The sequence below is a fragment of the Tupaia chinensis genome, unplaced genomic scaffold, assembly GCF_000334495.1.
Source record: "Tupaia chinensis unplaced genomic scaffold, TupChi_1.0 Scaffold000628_1, whole genome shotgun sequence".
In the NCBI taxonomy this organism is placed as follows: domain Eukaryota; kingdom Metazoa; phylum Chordata; class Mammalia; order Scandentia; family Tupaiidae; genus Tupaia; species Tupaia belangeri.
This window is the reverse complement of record NW_006160148.1, coordinates 2,262,162-2,268,813: the sequence shown is the minus strand read 5'-3', so window position 1 is coordinate 2,268,813 and position 6,652 is coordinate 2,262,162. Positions and strand designations below refer to the sequence as shown.

At 55.9% G+C, this 6,652-nt stretch overlaps 1 protein-coding gene across 6 annotated transcripts in view; it reads left to right on the top strand.

The window, feature by feature from the left end:
* The first annotated feature begins 955 nt into the window (after positions 1-955).
* Positions 956-6,652, top strand: part of PAFAH2 (platelet activating factor acetylhydrolase 2) — a 51,362-nt gene continuing 45,665 nt past the window's right edge. For 2 of the 6 annotated variants that reach the window (XR_336144.3, XR_336146.3), the window contains exon 1: positions 956-1,138. The gene's annotated coding sequence lies outside the window, so the exon portion shown is untranslated. Of the gene's footprint in view, positions 1,139-1,663; positions 1,800-1,900; positions 1,920-6,652 lie in introns of those variants that run through there. The other 4 variants (XM_006159427.3, XM_014591968.2, XM_006159426.3 and 1 more) reach the window with 4 other exon arrangements.

Below are 6,652 nucleotides of genomic sequence, written 5' to 3'. Positions count from 1 at the left end.
AGGGTGGAGCAAGGGAGAATGCCCAGAGGGGCCTTTTCCCCCAGTTTCCTCTGCCACCAGGATCCTGGGCACGTGTGCAGGCTGCCAGTGTGTTCTCAAGCTGCTAGGGCTGGGATTCGAACCTTGCTAGGCCACGTGAGGTCCAGTTTCCTTTGCGGAAGGCGTATCCAGAGTACCGGGGGCAGCCCTGAAGGTTTCGTAACTGCCTGAATGACCCAAATTTCTTACAGAAATTGACAGGACTCGTGAAGATAGGCCCTGCCTCCATTCCAGCCCTGATCCTCTGCTCCAGCCAGCCCCGAACCTGTTCTGGGCCGTCTTCACGCTCTCTGCACTCCTGCTCCGACTCAGTTTTCACACCTGCTAAGAAGCCTTGCCCACCCGCTCGCTTGCCCTTTGCGAGGCTCCCTCCCACAGTTGCAGCCGCCCCATCGCAGCACCTCTCTCTGCGCTGTAATTATTCTTTTGTCTGAATTCTCATCTGGCTTGTGGATGCTGCTGAGGCTCACGCTCGCCAGCGTCTAGGAGCTAGTGGGGCAGGTCGGGCTCCTCCCTGTTCTCAGCTGGTGACTCTCTTGAGGACAATGGAAAATCACCGGCGTCAACAGGTGCAGGTTGAACGATCGGTCGCATGTTGTCACAGAAAGCAAAGAGTGCGCGCGTGGAGTGGAGGGATACAAACACCCAGCCACGCCCGCCCCCTCCCTGCACCCTGGGAATAAAGCGAAGCTGAAACTGCGGTTATTTCTAGCTACGCTCCGGGCCCAGGTGAGGAAAGGCGACGCGGAGGGTTAGTAACCGGAACTATGAACAGTAACTCTCCGCCAAGGACCTGTACGCGTGGCGCCTGCTCCTCGGGCCACCAGGGGGCGGGGTCGCACCGCGTCCAGGCCTTGGGCGGCGTCACCGACCGCGGCAGTCGCACAGGACTCTGGGAATTGTAGTCCAGCGTTGTACTGCGCACCCTCGCGCGGTGCACCTCGGGAACAATAGTTCCGAACGGAGAGGCGGAAAACGCTTCTAAGCGGCCACGTGGAGTCCTGGAACTACAACTACCAAAAAGCCCCGGGCTGTTGGGCGGTTGCTCGTCTCCAACGAGGTAGTCGTCCGGGGTGCTTCTGAGGCTCCTCTCGGCTGGGTAAGTCCGAGGAGCTGGCCGAGCCCTTGTTCTGCGCTGTCCGCACCCGTGCTCGCATTCCACCTGCTCTGCGGCCTCGCGGCCTCGCGGCCCGGGGACTGCGCGTTCACCTCCTGCGGTTTCCCGCCCGGTCGCCCCCTGCGCGCCCCGCTCCGCCGCCTCCCGAGCCCGCAGCCGCACCCCCGAAAGCGGGCTTGTCTGGGCTTCGCCCTCGCCCTCGCTCTCCTGGGTTGCCGCCCTCCGCTGCTCGCTTCTCTGCGCGACTTCTGCACGCCGTGCATACCTGCCCCTCAAACCGAGTGACAGGGGCGTCGCGTTGGCCGCGGTGCTGGCCGGTGTGGAAGAGCCTGTAGACCTAAGAGCCGCCGCGGGAGGCAGGGCCTCTCCCGTGGCTGTCAGTGCCCCGGAACACTCTCCTTGGGGCCCCTTTTCTAACTGTCGCCTCGTTGCTCAAGCCGTCCCCTGAGGATTTCCCCACTCCCTCCAGAGACCGAGGGTCAGGCCAGTGAACTTTGTGTTCTCCAGAGCGCTTTCTCTGAAAAGCACGGGAGAAGGGCCGATCCTGGACTCTGCCCTGGAGCAGCTGGGATGAGCTGTCTACGCAGCTGGGGAGACAGCGGCCCCGCTGGGAGAGCGCCCCGCGGCCGCGGGCAGCTGCGGAGTAAGCCCCATCAGTCCTCTGGGCTCTGCAGGGTTTAGGAGACCTTGGCTTGGGGAGGGGTGTCTAGGCCTGAACAGTTTGGAAACAAAGTCATTTTGCCAGAGGGTCCAGTTTGGCACGGTGAGCCTTTGCCGGGTGCGGTGTGAGAGACCCCGGTGCTAATGAGTCCCTGCCGTGTATGAGCACTGGTGTACCGGGCCCTGGGCAGAGCCAGTTCATGCCTTCCAGTTTCACTTAGGAAGGGCCCCCCTCTACTTGTAATAAAAGACTCCAAGAGGCCCTGAAGTTAGTTAGAATCATTGGGATGTCAGGTGCTTTACATAGAGCCCTTGGCGGCAGCTCCGGGAGCTGTCACTTCTGTCTTATCAGAGGCTCCGGTTTAAGGCGCTTGGCGGAGATCATGCAGCTAGCAAGGGGCCGAGGTGGGACTCAGTGTCACCAAGCCCTTCTTTTCTCACGATAGCACAGACCTTTTTAGATACAATAGGTTAAAGAGGAATCGAGGGCGTCAACACCCGCTGAAGGAACATGTATCCGGCCTCTATTATGTGGGGAGGTCATGTGAATGGGCGGTCTGGCCCACAAAGATGTGTAAAACAGTGTTTTCTCCTGACGCGGGATAAATGTCTAAGAAGTCAAGCTCATTGGGTACATTAAGTATTGAGACCATGGACATGCTGGACACCACATTAACGTCGGGACCGCCAGGAAGACCTTTCTGGGCGGCCGGCCGTGGGTACTGCAAGCAGAATCACAGTACTGAGAGTGGTGGACCTGGGACGCAGTGGAGGTGTCCTCAGTACCCACAGAGGATGGGTTCTAGGAGCCCCACGTCAGGGTACCAAAATCTGTGGGTGCTCGGGTCCCTCATATAAAGTGGCATAATCTTTGTATATAATCCTATGCACATTCTCCTATACTTTAAATTTTATCTAGGTTACATATAATACCTCTGCAGTGTAGATACTTGCTCTACCGTATTACCTGTGGACTAATGACAAGGAGAAAGTCTACACAGTACAGAGGCAGTCTTTTTCTTAGCCTTTCCTATAGGGTACATGCACTCACTGGAAAGACAGAGCAAGAAAGTGACAAAGTACACTTGTTGGGGGACAGCCACACCACGACCCCTTCTCCTCCATTCTCCTCTCAGGATTTTGGGCATGCACGCACACATGCCTGATGTGTTTCTCAAGCCCTCGGGTCCAGAATTCGACCATGCGGGACCCAGCCGCCTTTACTACCATCCCACCAGCTGGTCCAGTGCAGCCAGTCTCACCTCCAATAGTTTTGGTTCGCGGTGGGTTACATCTAAGGCATAATCTGGGTATGGAGGACTGCCCGTGTTCACTCGTAGGCATTTGTCTTATGCATGAATCTCTGAATAAACGAAAAGATCTCTCTGCACCTGGACCAGGGCCTCTCAAACCTTGCTGATCACAACACCAAGGCAGCTTTTTAAAGTTAACGGACCAGGACCAGCAGATGGCGTGGCGTGATGTTACGTCTCTAGACTCCCACATGGCCGACCGACCGTGGTTTGTGTTCTGGACCTGGAGCAGAAGCTGGAAACTCAGGCCGGGTGCATGCGCGTGCGTGCCCAAAATCCCGGGAGGAGAATGGAGGAGAAGGGATTGCAGCATGGCCATCTCCTCTGGGGGGTGATTTCTCACTTTCTGTCTCTATGTCTCTTGCAAGCCTATGCACCCTATAGCAAAAATTCTCTCCAAAAAAAATTAATGGAGCTCTGGGCCATCAGATGGTACAGCAGTTACGTCACTGAACCTCACATGACCAACTGCTGTTCCAGCCGTGGACCCAGTGGTTTCAAAATCACACCAGTCATGTGTGCCTGTGTGGCCAAGATCCTGGGAGGAGAATGGAGGAGAAGGTTTTGTTGCATGGCCATTCCTCCTGGGGGGTGATTTCTCACTTTCCCTCTCCCTGGCTCTGTCTCTTTCTCTCCCTCTGGCAAGCACATGCACCGCATCGGAAAAACCTCTTAAAAAAAATAGACTCCAGACCAGCAAGTGGTATCATGGCTAAAGCCTCAATCCCACATGGCCGACAGCATGGGTTAAGTCCCAGACCAGGGGACAAGAAACATACCAGGTGTGTGCCCAAAATCCCAAGAGGAAATTGAAAGAGAAGGGATTACAGCATAGCCATCCCCTCTGGGGGAAGCTTTCTCACTTTCTCTCTCACCTTCTCCCTCCAGTGAGCACACACGCCCTATAGCAAAAAAAAAAAAAAAACTAAAAAAAAAGTAAAAACAAAACAAAGAAAAAAACATTGGTCTGGGACTCGAAGCACAGTTGGCCATATGAGAGTTCAGCACCTTAACCACCACGCCACCTGCTGACCCCAGAAGCCACCTTCTTTTGAGCAGCTCATTACCATTTTACCACAGAGCCAGCCCTCACGTGTGCTTGCTTTCTTTTTTATAGAGTTATTTTATTTATTAGTATTATTTTTTAATTTGACCAGAGAGAAGAGAGGGGGAAAGTGAGAAAACAAGCTGCCAGGCCGAGACTCGAACTGTGGTTGGCCACGTGGGCGTACAATGCCTTAATCACCATGCCACCTGCGGGCCCCTCCCACGTACTTTCTTTCCTTTTTTTTTAATAAGAATTATTTAATTTTATTCAACATTGTTGTTAGTTTTTAAAATTTAACCAGAGAGAAAGGAAAAGTGAGAAAGCAAGCCACCAGGCCTGCTGCTCCAGCTGCTATTGACTTGTGGGAGTCCAGAGCCTTAACCGCCACCCCGCCTGTCAGCCCCCACCGTGCGCTTCCTTCATTGTGTCTTTGCTCACACTTCCTTCTGCTCCAAAGCCTCTCCCATCTCCCCTGCTTTCTCCTTCCAAGCTGAGGGCCTCTCTTACAACTGCAGTGTTTTATCTGCTTGCCTTTCTTTTTTTTTTTGAGAGATTTTCACTGTAGGGCGTGTGCGCTCGCCAGACAGACAGAGAGAGACATAGAGACAGAAAGCGAGAAATCACCCCCCAGGGGGGATGGTCACGCCGCAATCCCTTCTCCATTCTCCTCTCGGGATCCTGGGCATGCACGCACACGCGCCCGGCGTGAGTTTTAAGCCACCGGGTCCGGGACACGAACCGCGGTCGACTACATGGGAGTCCAGCGACATAGCCATTACGCTAACTGCTGGTTCCCCTGCTTGCCTTTCTGACAGCCGGTGCAGCTGGCTCGCTGTCCTGTCGGGTGGGCGGCATGTGTCTGTGGCCCCAGGCCTGGGTTTCCCGTGTGTGCCCTCCACAAGGGGAAAGGTCAGAGGCTGAGGCTGAGCGGCATCCGTCCAGCCTCACCGTGGCTGATGTTAGGCTTGACTTGGGAGCAGTGGCGACGTCAGAGGTGGCAAAGGTGAAAATACCAGTTGGGGTTTAATAAAACCAGCATAATTTATCCTGCGCTCTCCGGTGAGGTCCCTCGGCCTCGGCCTCGGCCTCGGCCTCGGTCTGGTCAGAGGCCGAGGGAGTCACACCCAGGGTGGGTGACGGCCGTCTGTCCAATAGCTGGTCCCCACGGGTCTTTGTCTGGCCAATGACGTTTGCTGCTTCTGCTCAGCTTTGGCGGGCGTGCCAAATGCTGGCGGGCAGGAAGGTCCGTTGGTGGTGGCGGGCCAGGTGTGGACGACAGGAAGGTTCCTGCTGGCGGGAATGTTTCCGCCATGTCTCTTCTCCCTTCCCCAGACCTTACATTCCGACCTTAAAGGGATAAGGGGTGACGACTGCTCTGGCGGCTTCAGCCTGTTAAGGGACGTTGATCTGGGGCCCTCTGGTCGGAGGGTCTTGGGGAAGGGGTCCGTAGGGGTGCAGGAGCATCTGATTAATTGCCACTGGAGCGATGGTGGGTGTGTGTTCCCTGAGAAAGTGTAAAACACAGGGTGGAAAAGCCAGGAGTACACATAGTATGTTGGGTCCCAGAAATGGGAGGATCCAGGCTAGCAGGGATTTTAAGAGAGCCGTGCATAGCACTGCAAGCAAGAGGACACAGTGCCTCCGCGGAGGACGAGAACCCCAGTGGGGTGGGGGGCACCGGGCAGAGGCATTGGGAGCCAAGGCGAGGTGAGATGTGTAGAGGAGAGAGACGCTGGAGAACTGGAGAGGAGAGACGCCGTGGACAGAGGCATAACTGACCTGGGATGAGGGGGCACCAGGATGCGATTGTGACCATCTTAACAGTGGGGGGCAGAGCCAGCAAGGGAGGCCAGAAAATGGAAAGTAGAGTTGATTAAAGCTGGCACTTGGGGGGGATTGGGGAAGGAGAGGGTGAAATTACTGGGGCCCACATGTTCTGGATTGGTCATGTAGGGGCGGGTTCTGATAAACTTTAGGTACTCCTATAACACCTTCAGGTCAGATACCTGCCAGTTTTAGGTCCCCCTATAACCCCTCCAGTCCGAATCCCTGCCAGTCGGGCGGCCAGCCAGAGAGAGACAGGCGGGTTCCTGCTGGTAAATGGGACTGGATTAGAGGTCATGGGGGTGCTGCCCTGAGGGGCCGAAGACTGACCGCCGGGCTGCGGTGCCCGAACGGTCGAACTGCAGAGTGACATGAGGAGCGCCTGTCCCCAGCAGTCATACTGACAATCCCTGGACCGCCCCATGTGTGTCGCACCTGGAATTCCCACTCCGTAACTGTCAGGGCAGAGTCCATTCCAAAGGCCATGAGGAGGAGGAGGCCGGGCACGGCTAACCGCGTGGGGAGGAGGCAGCCCCGGTTAGCCACTCCAGACATTTTAGACTTGCATGATTCTCACGAGTAGGAGGTATAACACTGTTAGCAGGGACCAGCAGTTAGCGTAATGGCTATGTCGCTGGACTCCCACGTTGT